The sequence below is a fragment of the Bubalus kerabau genome, chromosome 3, assembly GCF_029407905.1.
Source record: "Bubalus kerabau isolate K-KA32 ecotype Philippines breed swamp buffalo chromosome 3, PCC_UOA_SB_1v2, whole genome shotgun sequence".
Lineage (NCBI taxonomy): Eukaryota > Metazoa > Chordata > Mammalia > Artiodactyla > Bovidae > Bubalus > Bubalus kerabau.
Genome location: NC_073626.1, coordinates 155,608,768 through 155,625,534, shown reverse-complemented (window position 1 = coordinate 155,625,534; position 16,767 = coordinate 155,608,768). Strand labels below are relative to the sequence as shown.

At 37.8% G+C, this 16,767-nt stretch overlaps 1 long non-coding RNA gene across 2 annotated transcripts in view; it reads right to left on the bottom strand.

The window, feature by feature from the left end:
- Positions 1–16,767, bottom strand: part of LOC129646730 (uncharacterized) — a 124,190-nt gene that overhangs the window by 57,238 nt on the left and 50,185 nt on the right. The window contains exon 3 of one of the 2 annotated variants that reach the window (XR_008712145.1): positions 6,680–8,102. The exons of the other annotated variant lie outside the window; for it this stretch is intronic. This is a non-coding gene — a long non-coding RNA (uncharacterized LOC129646730). Of the gene's footprint in view, positions 1–6,679; positions 8,103–16,767 lie in introns of those variants that run through there. 2 annotated transcript variants of the gene reach the window in all.

Genomic DNA, 16,767 nt, shown 5'->3' with positions numbered 1-16,767 from the left:
TTTTTCTCTCAGTCATAATTTTTATTGCTGTTGTTATAAACTTCTGCCTGTACATTGGAGTTTTGCAGTTCTGTGGAGTTTTCCTTTTTTTTTTTTTTTTTTAACTCTCTTCTTCCTTTTATTTTTTCTCTTTTTCTAATTTTAATTTTTTAAACCTATTTTTTTTACATTTATTCCTTTGTTTGCTTTTCCTACTGTGTTTTTTCCCCTTGAAATTAGCCTTTAATGTCTATAAACCTTCTTCACCTACCTCTATTTAACTTTGCACATCTGTTCTTTCTTTCTTTACTTTCTTTCCTTTCCTCTCAACATATTTGTTAGTTTTGTTTTCATTACTTTATTCCCAACTTGGCACCTTGCTTTAGTTTCATTTTCCAGTTTGTGCTTAAGTTAGTTTTGTTCTTAACTGGTTAATATAATTTTTGATTTCCTTTGCTCGCCAGGTCAATCTACTGTACTTTATTTTTGTTGAACTGTTTTGATTTTGCTTATGGGTGTATATGTATATGTATATATTGCATTATTTTAATTATTATTTGCATGATTTTGTACCTGCCATCTGTCTGGAGTTCATCTTTGATTTCTCATTTTTAGGTATTGTTTTAATCTCAATTAATGCCATAATAAACCATTTGTGGAATCTTTGTTCCTGACCAGAGATCAAGCCCTGAGCCTTTGGAGTGGGAGAACTGACTCAAGACCCTAAACTACCAGACAACTAACCCTAAAGAGTATCAGACAGTGAGAACTCACACAAAGGAAACCACTTGGATACAAAACCTGGAATCGCCCAACCACCAGTAGCACCCTGTGAATCATATAAACAACAGACAAAACAAAAATGCAAACCCAGTCATCAGTAGACAGGACTACCACCTCACTCAGCCTTGCCCATCACAGGAAAAACTAACAAAACAAAAACCTCAGCACAAATCTCACGCTATACAAAACTGACACAAACCACTGGACTAATGTTAGGAGGGCAGAAACCAAAAGGAAGCAAGAATTCAACTTAGAAGCCTGGGAAAAGGAGACCTCAAACACAATAAGTTAAAAAAATAATAATGAAAAGGCAGAGAAAAACAACACAACTGAAGGAAAAAACTAAAAAAACAGAAGTCCAAATAAATGAGGAAATAGGCAAACTATATGAAAAAGAATTAATAATAATGATAGTAAAGATCCAGATAATCATGATGGTGTGATCACCCACCTAGAGCCAGACATCCTGGAGTGTGAAGTCAAGTGGGCCTTGGGAAGCATCACTTTGAACAAAGCTAGTGGAGGTGATGGAATTCCAGTTGAGCTATTTCAAATCCTCAAAGATTGCACTCATCTCACTCACTAGTAAAGTAATGCCCCAAATTCTCCAAGCCAGGTTTCAGCAATACATGAACCGTGAACTTCCAGATGTTCAAGCTGGTTTTAGAAAAGGCAGAGGAACCAGAGATCAAATTGCCAACATCTGCTGGATCACTGAAAAAGCAAGAGAGTTCCAGAAAAACATCTATTTCTGCTTTATTGACCATGCCAAAGCCTTTGACTGTGTGGATCACAATAAACTGTGGAATATTAAAAAGCAGAGACATTACTTTGTCAACAAAGGTCCACTTAGTCAAGGCATTGGTTTTTCCAGTGGTCATGTATGGATGTGAGAGTTGGACTATAAAGAAAGCCGAGCACCAAAGAATTGATGCTTTTGAACTGTGGAGTTGGAGAAGACTCTTGCGAGTCCCTTGGACTTCAAGGAGATCCAACCAGTCCATCCTAAAGGAAATCAGTCCTGGGTGTTCATTGGACAGACTGATGTTGGAGCTGAAACTCCAAAACTTTGGCCACCTGATGCGAAGAGCTGACTCATTTGAAAAGACCCTGATGCTGGGAAAGATTGAGGGCAGGAGGAAAAGGGGATGACAAAGGATGAGATGGTTGGATGACATCACCGACACAATGGACATGGGTTTGGGTGGACTCCAGGAGTTGGTGATGGACAGGGAGGCCTGGCATGCTGTGGTTCATAGGGTAGCAAAGAGTCAGACATGACTGAGCGACTGAACTGAACTGAACTGATAGTAAAGATGATCAAAACCTTGAAAACAGAATGGAGAAAATGCAAGAATCAATTAACAAAGTCCTAGAAGAATTAAAGAATAAAAGTACACAGACAAATAACACAATTACAGAAATTAAAAATAATCTAGAAGGAATCAATAGCAGAATATCTGAAGCAGAGAATGAATCAGTGAGCTGGAAGATAAAATGGTGGAATTAACTTCTGAAGAGCAGAATAAAGTAAAAAGAATGAAAAGAACTGAGGATAGTCTCAGAGACCTCTGGGACAATATCACATGCACCAACATTCAAATTATAGGGGTCCCAGAAGAAGAAGAGAGAAAAAAAGAGTATGAGAAATTTTTTGAAGAGATTATAGTTCAAAATTTCCCCAACATGGAAAAGGAAATAGTCAATCAAGTCCAAGAGGTGCAAAGAGTCCAATACAGGATAAACCCAAGGAGAAACACATCAAGACACATACTAATCAAACTAACAAAGACTAAACACAAAGAAAGAATTATTAAAAGCAGCAAGGGGAAAACTACAAGTAACATACAAGGGAAACCCTATACGTTTAACAGCTGATCTTTCAGCAGAAACTCTGCAGGCCAGAAGGGAATGGCAGGTTATATTTAAAGTATTGAAATGGAAAAATCTACAACCAAGATTACAATACCTGGCAAGGATCTCATTCAAAATTGGTGGAGAAGTCAAAAGCTTTTCAGAGAAGCAAAAGTTAAGAGAATTTACTACCACCAAAACAGCGTTACAACAAATGTTAAAGGGACTTAGATAATCAAGAAATGCATGAGAAGAAAAAGATCTACAAAATCAGATTAGATCAGATCAGATCAGTTGCTCAGTCGTGTCTGACTCTTTGCGACTCCATGAATCGCAGCACGCCAGGCCTCCCTGTCCATCACCAACTCCTGGAGTTCACTGAGACTCACGTCCATCGAGTCAGTGATGCCATCCAGCCATCTCATCCTCTGTCGTCCCCTTCTCCTCTTAACCCCAATCCCTCCCAGCATCAGAGTCTTTTCCAATGAGTCTACAAAATCAACCCCAAACAATTAAGAAAATGGCAATAAAACATATATATCAATAATTACTTTAAATGTAAATGGATTAAATGTTCCAAGCAAAAGACACAGACTGGTTAAATGGACACAAAAACAAGACCCATATATATGCTGTCTACAAGAAACCCACTTCAGACCTCGACACATGTAGACTGAAAGTGAGAGGATGGAAAAATATATTTCATGCAAAAGGGAAGCAAAGGAAAGCTGGAGTAGTGATCCTCATAACAGACAAAATAGATCTTAAAATAAAGAAGATTACAAGAGATAATGAAGGGCACTACATAATGATTGAGGGATCAATCGAAGAGGAAGTCTTAACAGTTGTAAATATCTATGCAGCCAACATAGGAGCACCTCAATACATAAGACAAACATTAACAGACACTCACACCATGGACAGATCATCAAAGCAGAAAATTAATAAGGAAATACATCTTAAATGAACCATTAGATGATGGATCTCATTGATATCTTCAGAACATTCCATCCAAATGCAGAAGAATACACCTTCTTCTTAAGTGCACATGGAGCATTCTCCAGGATAGACCACATCTTGGGTCACAAATCAAACCTTAGTAAATTTAAGAAAATTGAAACTATCAAACATCTTCTCTGACCACAATGCTATGAAACTAGATATCAATTACAAGAAAAAAGCTGCAAAAAACACAAACACGTGGAAATTAAACAACACATTTCTAAATAACCAACAAGTTACTGAAGAAACCAAAAGGGAAATCAAAAAATTTCTAGAAACAAATGACAATGAAAACACAACAACTCAAAATCTATGGGATGCAGCAAAACCAGTTCTAAGAGGGAAGTTTATAGCAATACAATCCTACCTCAAGAAACAAGAAAAACATTGAATAGACAGCCTAACTTTACACCTAAAACAACTGGAAAAAGAAGAACAAAAAAACCCAAAATTAGCAGAAGGAAATAAATCATAAAGATCAGAGAAGAAATAAATGAAAAAGAAATGAAAGAAACAATGTACAGATTAATAAAACTAAAAGTTGTTTCTTTAGGAAGATGAACAAAATTGACAAAACTTTAGCCAGATTCATCAAGAAAAAAAGAGAAGAATCAAATCGACAAAATTAGAAATGAAAAAGGATAATTTACAACAGAAAATGCAGAAATACAAATGATTATAAAATACTATTATGAACAACCATGTTGCCATAAAATGGATAATCTGGAAGAAATGGACAGATTGTTACAAAAGTTCAATTTTCCAAGACTGAACCAGGAAGAAATACAAATTATGAACAACCCAATTACAAGCACTGAGACTGAAGCTGTGATTAAAAATCTCCCAAAAAACAAAAGCCCAGGACCAAATGGCTTCACAGGAGAATTCTAACAAATAGTTAGAGAAAAGTTAATGTCTATCCTTCTAAAACTCTTTCAAAAAATTGCAGAGTAAGGAACATTTCCAAACTCATTCTATGAGGCCACCATCACCCCGATACCAAAACCAAACAAAGACAACAAAAAAAGAAAACTACAGGCCTATATCACTGATGAACATAGATGCAAAACTCCTCAACAAAATTTTAGCAAACAGAATTCAGCAACACATCAAAAAGCTGATACACCATGATCTAGCTGGATTTATTCCAGGGATGCAAGGATTCTTCAGTATATGCAAATCAACCAATGTGATACACCACATTAACAAATAGAAAGATAAAAACCATATGATAATCTCAACAGATGCAGAAAAAGCCTTTGAAAAAATTCAGCAAACATTTATGATTAAAACTTTTCAAAAAATGGGCATAGAAGGAATCTACCTCAACATAGTAAAGGCCATATATGACAAGCTTATAGCAAACATTATTCTCAATGGTTAAAAACTGAAAGAATTGCCCTAAAGATCCAGAATAAGACAAGGGTGTCCACTTTTACCACTATTATTCAACATAGTTTGGAAGTCCTAGCTACAGCAATCAGAGAAGAAAAAGAAATAAAAGGAATAGAGACCAGAAAAGAAGAAGTAAAGTTCTCACTGTTTGCAGATGACACGATACGGTACATAGAAAACCCTAAAGATAGTATCAGAAAATTACTAGAGCTAATCAGTGAATTTAGAAAAGTTGCAGGATACAAAATCAGTACACAGAAATCACTAGCATTTCAATATACTAACAATGAAAAATCAGAAAGAGAAATTAAAGAATCAATCCCACTCACCATTGCAACAAAAAGAATTATATATCTAAGAATAAACTTAGCTAAGGAGACAGAAGAACTGTACACAGAAAATTACAAGACACTAATGAAAGAAATCAAATGCAACATAAACAGATGGAGAGATATTCCATGTTCCTACCCAGGAACAATCAATATTGTGAAAATGACTACAATACCAAATGCAATCTACAAATTCAATGTGATCTCTATCAAATTATCAAGAGCATTTTTCACAGAACTAGAACAAAAAATTTCACAATTCATATGGAAACACAAAGACCCTGAATATCCAAAGCAGTCTTGAGAAAGAAGAATGGAGCTGGAGGATTCAAGCTGACTTGATTTCAGGTTATACTACAAAGCTATAGTCATCAAAACAGTATGATACTGGCACAAAAACAGAAATATAGACCAATGGAACAAGACAGAAAGCATAGAAATAAACCCATGTGTCAGGGAACATTTAACAGGAGGATTCCTGCATGCTGTTTTCTATTTCTCAAGGATTCTCTGTTCCTTATCAGTTCCTGTTCCAAGAATGAGTAAAGCTGCATGCAGTTCTCAGGACTGAGGTCATGGATGAGGCATACAGTGACTCTTTTCAGCATCAGAGACCTTGTATGTATTAGACTATCCATATTGTGGCTATTGATAAAATTTCATCCTGTGTAATAGCTGAGTAATCATCTTACTAAAGATATATAAGCCTGCATTTCTGCTAATAAAGCACCTTTGCTCCATTAGAGCTTGAGTCCCTGTGTCTGTCTTTCTTTCTGTCTCTCTCTATCCTTGGCTAATTCTCTGGAGCACAGAAACCTGTCTTGCTCACTCTCCTGCCCAGGCTTCTAAGACTCTCTTGAGAAGGCACCCCGTGCCTTCACCCTCCTCTCAAGAGGGTGCCCGATGCCATCATGAGAGACACAAGTCCTGTGTCAAGGACTTTATTGGTTCTCTGCGTAAACCAGGGAGTATCAGCCTCTTTCTCTCTTTCACTTTTCTTATCATCGCCTCGGGACCGCCAGGCCCCAGTCCATTAAAGGACCCCAACACCCATGCACCTATGGGTACCTTATTTTTGACAAAGGAGGTAAGAATATACAATGGGGCAAAGACAGCCTCTTCAATAAATGGTGCCAGGAAAACTGGACAGCTTTTACATTTTTAATTAATGTAAAAGAATTAATTTAGCATACTTCTTAACACCATACACAAAGATAAACTCAAAATGGATTAAAGACCTAAATGTAAAACCAGAAACTATAAAACTCTTGGAGGAAAACATAGGCAGAACTCTTGATGACATAAATCAAAACAAGATCCTCTATGACCCACCTCCTAGAGTAATGGAAATAAAAACAAAAGTATACAAATGGGACCTGATTAAACTTAAAAGCTTTTACACAGCAAAGGAAACTGTAAGCAAGGTGAAAAGACAACCCTCAGAATGGGAGAAAATAATAACAAATGAAACAACTCACAAAGCATTAATTTCCAAAATATACAAGCAGCTCATACAACTCAATACCAGAAAAACAAACAATCCAATCAAAAAGTGGGGAAAGGCCTAAACAGACATTTCTCCAAAGAAGACATACAGATGGCTAACAATCACATGAAAAGATGCTCAACATCACTCATTATTAGAGAAATGTAAATCAAATCTACAATGAGATATCACCTCATACCAGTCAGAATGGCCATCATTAAAAAGTCTACAAACAATAAATGCTGGAAAGGGTGTGGAGAAAAGGGAATGCTCTTGCACTGTTGGTGGGAATGTAAATTGATACAGCCACTATGGAAGATGGTATGGAGATTCCTTAAAAAAAAAAAAACTAGGAATAAAACTACCATATGACCCAGCAATCCCAATCCTAGGCATATACCCTGAGGAAACGAAAATTTTAAAAGACACATGTATCCCATTGTTCACTGTAGCACTATTTACAATAGCTAGAACATGGAAGCAACCTAGATGTCCATCAACAGATGAATGCATAAAGAAGTTGTGGTACATATACACAATGGAATATTAGTCATAAGAAGGAACACATTTCAGTCAGTTCTATGAGGTAGATGAACCTAGAACCTATTATACAGAGTGAAGTAAGTCAGAAAGAGAAATATAAATATCATATTCTAACATATATACAGAATCTAGAAAAATGGTACTGAAGAATTTATGTACAGGGCAGCAATGAAGAAAGACGTAGAGAATAGACTTATGGACATGGGGAGAGGGGAGGAGAGGGTGAGATGTTTAGAAAGAGTAACATGGAAACATATTACCATATGTAAAATAGATAGCCAACAGGAATTTGCCGTATAGCTCAGGAAACCCAAACAGGGGCTCTGTATCAACATTAGAGGGGTGGGATGGGGAGGGAGATGGGAGGGCGGTTCAAAAGGGAGAGGATATATGTATACCTATGGCTGATTCAGGGAGAAGGCAATGGCACCCCACTCCAGTACTGTTGCCTGGAAAATCCCATGGATGGAGGAGCCTGGTAGGCTGCAGTCCATGGGGTCGCTAAGAGTCAGACACGACTGAGCGACTTCTTTCACTTTCCACTTTCATGCACTGGAGAAGGAAATGGCAACCCACTCCGGTGTTCTTGCCTGGAGAATCCCATGGACGGAGAAGCCTGGTAGGCTGCAGTCCATGGGGTCGCACAGAGTTGGACACGACTGAAGCGACTTAGCAGCAGCGGCAGCAGCATGGCTGATTCATGTTGAGGTTTGACAGAAAACAACAAAGTTCTGTAAAGCAATTATCCTTCCATTAAAGAATAAATTAATAATAAAAAAAACACCAATCATTCTCTATCCATTTCTTCTTCCTACAGTCAATAACTGAGTCTCTAGGTCTTAATACTGCAATGATAAATAGAAACCCAGAAATCAGTCAATCTCTCTCTCTCTCCATTTATCTCCAATGTTTAGAACAATCTGATACATGGTCAGGATGAAATAAACAATTACCAGATGAATGAAGAAAATCAAGCAGAAAATGTCTATAATGTCCCAATTCAGGACCACTTATTCTCCTCTTACATATAGCTCCAAGTTTCAGCATTGTGACCTAATCATGTCCTTTTTTTGACCAAATCAATGCCCCTCCTTCTCAACTGTGATCTAACTGGAAATGAGAGGTGGTTTTAACTATATTTTACTATCCCATACCCATATCCATGACATTCAGATATCAAAAGTACCTGGAATGCCTAATTTTCCTTCTCACATATTCTATATCAATTACAAAGTCTTAAGTTCATTGATACATTCTAGAACATTCATACATTCTAGGCAATATATCCTAAATTTGTATTTGCTGCTGAATTCCTCCATGAAAGCATTTTTAAGGTTTCTCAGATATATCCTCACTCCTTAGATGCTGAACAATGTGGAATATATAGTTGTCAAGAAAATCAGGTTGAAAGCCCAGTTTCTGCGTCACCGAGGTCCGAGTTAAAAGCTACTGAGTAGTCAGATATCAGAAACAAATCAAAGAGGGCAACTGGGTGAGGGAAAAGCATAAGAGTAATGAATCCAACAAGAGTCTTAATAGTAAAATGTTAAATGTCTAGGATCTGAGAGGAGAAAGTACATGTTGAGGGTACAGACAAGTAAGAATAAGAAAAGAAAGTCTGACAAAGAAGACAGTCTATATTAAAGGAACCTTTTTTACACTTCCTGACAAATGTGAAAGAACTAGGTCTTGAGTGCATGACAGAAGTAGCTATAGTTACTGTGAGAATATTTTTTATAGCTAATATATCCAGTTGGCTCAGTGGTAAAGAATCTACCTTCAAAGGCAGGGGATGTAGATTTGATCTCTCGTAAATCAGTTGTTAAAGAATCTGTCTGCAATACAGAGGAATGCGGTTGTATTCCTGGGTTGGGAAGATCCCCTGGAGAAGGAAATGGAAACATACTCTAGTATTCTTGTCTGGAAAATCTCATGGACGGAGGAGCCTTGTAGGCTACAGTCCATGGGGTCACAAGAGTTGGACATGACTTAGCAACTAAAACCACAGTATTCTAGCCTGGAAAATTCCATGGGCATGGACAGAGGAGACTGGCAGGCTACAGTCCATGGGATCACAGAGAGTCAGACATGACTTAGTGACTGAACAACAATATGTAGTCATTCCTTCAATACATGCCAGGAACCTCCTGTATGTCATGGGCTATTAATAAGAAGACATGGTCTGTTCCCTCAAGAGTCCTTGTTGAGGGTTTGGAGACATAAACATATAAATAAGCCATCTTTGGGATTCCATAGGATCTGTTCTATATGACCCTTTAATATTGTTAGAGAAGGCAATGGCAACCCACTCCAGTACTCTTGCCTGGAAAATCCCATGGACGGAGGGGCCTGGTGGGCTGCAGTCCATGGGGTCACTAAGAGTTGGACACCACTGAGCGACCTCACTTTCACTTTTCACTTTCATGCATTGGAGAAGGAAATGGCAACCCACTCCAGTATTCTTGCCTGGAGAATCCCAGGGACGGGGGAGCCTGGTGGGCTGCCGTCCATGGGGTCACACAGAGTCGGACACAACTGAAGCGACTTAGCAGCAGCAGTACTAACAGACCAGAAAGGATGGTTGATTTATATGTGGGGATTTCTTTAGGTTGCTCTTTATTTACAAACAAAAAAAAAGGAGAGACGTTTCCAGTGAAAGGAAAGTGACTAAGACATGAACATGTGAAAAGACTGAGTCTAGACCATAGTGGTATAGAGGCTAAGGGTAAAATAAGAGCTAAAAAAATAGGTTGGAGCTAGACTGAGATAAATCAAGCATATCTTGAGGGCTTGAAATATAATAAAATATTTTAAAGTAGAAATAAGATCTCAGAATCATTTTAGAAAGATTACTCTAATGGCAGTAAAGAGCATAAATTAAAGTTGGAGGAACAACTGGAGGCAGAGAGATCAGCAGGAGGAGGTTACAGAAGCCGAAGTGTTAGCTGATGGACTGAGAAATAAATAGTGCACAACTCTTTTTGGATACAGAATACATAGACTTAAATGACTGATTGAATGTGATTAAGTGGTTAGGAGGACCAAACATTCACAGATCTTAGGTGATGATACAGATGATAATGACGCAAACCAAAATAGGAGAAAGAAGGGAGTGAGGGTAGAGGGGAGGGGTTGGTAGAAGATGGAATTGCCTTTGAAAACTATTAACTCTGAGGTGCTCACAAAACATGCAAATTGAAATGTCTGATTTTATGAGGTACTCTGCTTCCCTGGTGACTCAGGTGGTAAAGAATCTGCCTGCACTTGGGATACCTGGGTTTAATTCCTGGGTTGGGAAGATCCCCTGGCAAAGGGAAAGGCTACCCTCTCCAGTATTCTGGCCTGGGGAATTCCATGGATTATAGAGTCTATGGGGTCAAAGAGAGTCAGAAACCACTGAGTAACTTTCACTTTCACTGAGTTAATAGCATTATCTTGGGATAATGTCAGTAATTTTAAATTAAAGTTGAATTCAAAGTACAAGTACTGTCACCTTGTTGGAGGTATAATAATAAAAAAGTTTTTTACTCAGATTATAAAACACTGTTGATATGAAAAAAGTAATCATATAAAACGAACATGATAACTTCATCTCGGTCATGGCCACATAAAAAACTACCAAAATTGGCTTAAGATTTAAATCTACTGTCACAAGCACTGATATTTATAGCTCATTCACCACATATCTATGAACAGCAAAGGAAAAATAACTTGTGAGCTATCATTCCACGTGCATCAACTTTAGCATGGATTAAAGACAAAGTCTTGGCAAATTTAAGTAAGACATCCCAAGTAATGACAAAAATTACTGAAACCACTTATTACTTATCAAATCTTGTAATCCCTGATTATTTAAATGGACTTGTTAGTATATGTGTGATTATGATATAGCTTGAAACAGTAAATATATTGCTCAAAAGAAAAGTATATTGATACTTGCCCTAAACCATCTTCCCTAACATTCTGTATTTCAAGGATTATACTTTTTTGTAAACTTCCATTTTCCTTTCTATTACATAATAGGAAATACTATTAATAGCAGGCAGCTAAGCAAGAAAGTAGAGTGAGAGATAGTTTCCATATTTATTGGAAAATTATTGCATTGTCATTCCATGGAAATTTGACTTTCCTTATCATAATAATATACCCCAGAAAAGAGTTTAAGGTAAAAACTGAAGGACTAGACTTTTTCAAAAAGTGAAGCCACGTCCTAAGGAAGGCAAGCATAGTTTCATTTTTACCAACCTTAATTAATAAGCTGGATTTTATGCATTGTTGTGCTACACATAATTGCTATTTATAATTATAATATGTCCAACAATACCTTCTTGTAGATCACTGTGGTTATTATTATGGATCTAGATAATTAAAAACAGAATGAAAAACTGTTATAGCCCCAGAAGGATAACTGTCGGTCTCTCTCTGAGTCTATGCACCCCTGGAATTGAAAATGCTTTGTGCAACATGCATAACCAATGAAAAGGTCTTTCCATAATTTTAGCTGTAACTTGATTCAGAAAAAAAATCAGAACACCTTCTGGAAGATGACAGCTGCTCAACAAATCCAAAGTGCCTAAACAAGCCGAGTTTAAAGCTGAAGGCAGATACAGGCAAGGGCACTAAAGACAATCTGAAATAAATTGAGAATCTGATCTCCTAATTAGATGATGCATTTATTTATGGAACATACACAAAGTGATAAATGGGTCATAAAAATGTATGTTTACATTTACCATAAATTTATGTACCTCTTTCTTTTTAAAAATTTAGGTCATAAATATTATCATTATTTAATGGAAAATAACTGAATACCTTAGTACTTTGATAGTAAACCACAAAATCAACAGAATATATTTATATACTACAGAAAATGTTTTAAAATATTCTGTACACTCCTTGTAAGTAATGATTACAAATATTACAAATATTTTACTGCATATAATTATTACCCTTCTAAGGAGAATTTTCTTGATGTTTCAAGAGACTATATAGCATATTAAAAAGCAGAGATATTACTTTGCCAACAAAGGTCTGTCTAGTCAAGGCTATGGTTTTTCCAGTAGTTATGTATGGATGTGAGAGTTGGACTATAAAGAAAGCTGAGCACCGAAGAATTGATGCTTTTGAACTGTGGTGTTGGAGAAGACTCTTGGGAGTCCCTTGGACTGCAAGGGAACCAACCAGTCCATCCTAAAGGAGATCAGTCTTGGGTGTTCATTGGAAGGACCGATGCTGAGGCTGAAACTCCAATACTTTAGCCACCTGATGGGAAGAGCTGACTCATTGGAAAAGACCCTGATTATGGGAAGGATTGGGGGCAGGAGGAGAAGGGGACGACAGAGGATGAGATGGCTGGATGGCATCACCGACTCGATGCACATGAGTTTGGGTGAACTCCGGAAGTTGGTGATGGACAGGGAGGCCTGGCATGCTGTGATTCATGGGGTCGCAAAGAGTCGGACACAACTGAGCGACTGAACTGAACTGAACTGAAGGAGAATTTTCTTGATGTTTCAAGAGACTATTCTTTTCTTCTAATCATTCAAAGTTTAAATATATATTTTGCTCTAATATATTGCTTGTCTGTTTAGGGGATATAAGGAGAAGGCAATGGCACCCCACTCCAGTACTCTTGCCTGGAAAACCCCATGGAAGGAGGAGCCTGGTAGACTGCAGTCCATGGGGTTGCTAGGAGTCAGACACAACTGAGCGACTTCACTTTCACTTTTCACTTTCATGCATTGGAGAAGAAATGGCAACCCACTCCAGTGTTCTTGCCTGGAGAATCCCAGGGTTGGGGAGCCTGATGGGCTGCCGTCTATGGGGTCACACAGAGTCAGACACGACTGAAGCGACTTAGCAGCAGCAGCGGCAGCAGTTAGGGGATATAAATACCATGAAAATAACAAAATTCAGCTTAATGTAAATTGCTGTTTAGTCGCTAAGTCGTGTCTGTCTCTTTTGCAACCCCATAGACTGAAGTCCACCAGGCTCCTCTGTCCATGGGATTTTCCAGGCAAGAATACTGGAGTAGGTTGCCATTTGCTTCTCCAGGGAATCTTCTCAACCCAGGAATCAAACCTGTGTCTCCTGAATCTTAGGCAGATTCTTTACCACTAAGCCACCAGGGATCCCCGTTTTATAAATATACATTGTAAAATTCAAGTTAAATTTATAGTTATAAAAAGGATCTAATATTTTATTTGGAAATACATTTTAAAATATAGTAGTGATTCCTTATAAACATATATAATTGGTAGCCCAAAGAAGATCAGAGATACTGATCTATGCTAAAAAATTACATTTCCATGATGCCCATTTTTTTGCATTAAAAGCTACTTAGTCACTTTTTCTTTATTTCTGGTGGTGCTTCTATGGAAGTGCATGGGACAGTACTGACATGAAATTAACTACTTGCCAGGCAGCATATGCAGCTGTGAATTGTGTTCACAGTGGAGCCCAAGGGGTCCCATTCACCTCTAAGTCTACTTGCAAGTTTAATAAGCTTCCCAAACTTGACATGACCAACCCCACATTCCAAACCTGGCCGTCCCTTAGCCTTGAAATTAATAGCCACTCTATCTTCATTTGATCTGACCAAAAACCCTGGAGTCATCCATAATTCTTCTCTCTCAGCCTATACCCAGCCTACCCAAAAATCCTGCTCACTTTCTCATCAAAAACTAAAAATCTTACCATTTAGTCTCCATAACACTATCTATAACCTAGCCCAGAAAATCTTTATAACTCTCTTAAATTACTGAAATAGTTCCTAACTAGTCTGCCAGCTTCTACTCTTAACCTCCATTGACAGTCTAATTCCCACACAGTTGTCAGAACATCTTGTTGTTATATAATAGAAGCCAAATTGCATAATTCTTCTCTCAATCTTCTAATAGCTTTCCAGCATTCTCAGAATAAAATTCACAGTCCTCTTTACTATGATTCGTGAGGACTTAAGTCTCACCCTCTCTGGTCCCCAAGTACCTAACTTCATTTTCTTCTCCTCTTCTATTAATCCAAGTTCACTTACTCTGTTTCTAGCAGACTCCTTGTTGGAACATTCTGGACATGCTACCAGAAATACATAGACCCATGCTAAAAAATTACATTTCTATGATGCCCATTTTTTTTTTGCATTAAAAGCTACTTAGTCACTTTTTATTTATTTCTGATGACTGCTTCTATGGAAGTTCATGGGATAGGACTTTGCATTTGTTGTTTTCTCAACTCTAATTTTCTTCTTTATGTGGTGTATGTCTCACTTCCTCACCCACTTCAGGTTTTTATTACATGTCAGCGTCTCAGAACAGTCCTGGCTCCTTGTGTTTAACCTCAAGCCATCCTCTATTCCATGTCCCTCTGTCTGCTTTGTGTTTCTCTGTAGCACTTATGATCATCAAAGATACAAGAGCATATATGTGTTCACTATTGGCTTATTACTTGTTCCTTGTAACAAATGTAAGCTGCTGGAAACATATTTCTATGTATTTAGTTAATGGTCCACAGTAGTACCTGATAAATGCTAACTACATTTTTGTTGAATGGGTAAACGTGAAAGTACTTTCAGTCTTTCTTTTTTTAAAATGTTTCATTAATCTTATATATACTAATGCATCTATTTTCACAAAAACATTGTGCATTAGTTAGGGAAGTTAAATTAGGATGTCAGGCAAAGCTTGCAGACAACTGGAAAACTCTCCAAGCAACACATGACCCAGAGATGCACGTGCCTTCTAGCACACAACTTGTCACTTTCAAAGTTTGCTCATTCCAGCTATGAGGATGAAACTGGAGAGAGCAGAGAATCCTATTGGAAGACTTAAGAGATGACTCACTTCAGAAGGCTAGGAGATAGAATCTTCCAATAGGCCCAGGGAGGAGGAAACTGAATTGGTGAGTATTTAGCCAGTCTCTGCCATCTATAAATTAGGAAAACACTAAGATTTCATGTTCTTTTTCTTTTTTTTTTTTTTTGGTAAATTATTTTATTTATTTTAATTGGAGGCTAATTACTTTATAAAATACTTCAAAATAATATATACTGCATGCCTGCTGAATTCCATGATGGAAATAAAGTATTAATAGAATGTTAGGATTGACAGTAACTGAAGGAATGAAGAGTAAAACATTAGTTACATATTTCAGGAACTGCCTACCCAAGGAGGTAACATCTGAGCTGAGATTTTAGAGATAAGAATGAGCCAGACATGCAGAAACTGGAGAAGTAAAACCTCAAATAGAGGGAAGAGTTAGTATAAAGACCTGAGGGCAGAGATAAGTATGGCAGGTTTGCAGAATAGGGAGAAGATTGGGTAGTTTAGTCTTAACAAGGAAGCAGGGAGAGCATGTGGTCAATGCAACGAGAGGTGGACAACGGTCCCAACCAGAAGAGTGTTGTAGGCCTCAGTAAGAAGTTTGGGATCTTACTTTAAAACAGGGGGGAGACATTATCGTACTGAAAGAAGTGAATTTTATCATCTGGTTTATATTTTTAAAAGATAGATTTAGCTAGCATGAAGTAAATGAATTAGTAGGCTTTTGCAATAGTGTAAGATATGGCCATAGTAATATAGATAGAGAGAAGTGGGAAAATGTAAATGTGTTTTGGAGGCAAAACCTATCAGACTTACTCTTGGATTGATGGTGGGAATTGTGGGGTGAGAGAATGAGTAATTAAAATTACTTACAGGCTTTTAGCTTGAATAAGTTCATGTAAATTCACATTTTGCTTTTGCAAAATGGTGAAGATCAGTAGAGCCAGTTTTCTGAGGGAAAACAAGAGTTCTTTCTGAACGTGATAATTTGAAGAAGCCTATTAGGTGTTCAAGCCCAAGGGAGATGTCAATGGTAGAGATATTGCCAAGGGGATTATCTATCATTGTGTGATCAGCTGCTCAGTCATGTCTGACTCTCTGTGACCCCATGGAATGTAGTCTAACAAGCTCCTCTGTCCATGGGATTTTTCAGGTAAGAATACTGGAGTGGGTTGCCATTTCCTACTCTGTGGAGAGTACTTAAAGACTGAGCTTGGAAGAGGCCACAGGAAAAAGTGTAGACTGTGAAAAGATGAAGCCAGAAGGCTGAGCCAGAGCAATTACCAGCCATAAGTCTGGCAGAAGAGAAGCAGCCTACTGACCAGACACTGAGCAGGACAGCCTGGGACCCAGTAGGAAGACCAGGACCAGGCAAATAGTGAAGTCAAGAGAGTAAACACAGGGGTGGTGGGCTGTATCAACTGCAGCTAAGAGGAGAAGAATGAGTGAGTGGCCACTGGTGGTGGGCATGGCAGCAGCCAATGACTGACAAGAGTCAGTTCCAGAGTAGAGGACAGAGAAGGAGTTCCACTGAATGGGAAGACTGAGTAAAAACTATTAGTTCAATCAGCACTACTGC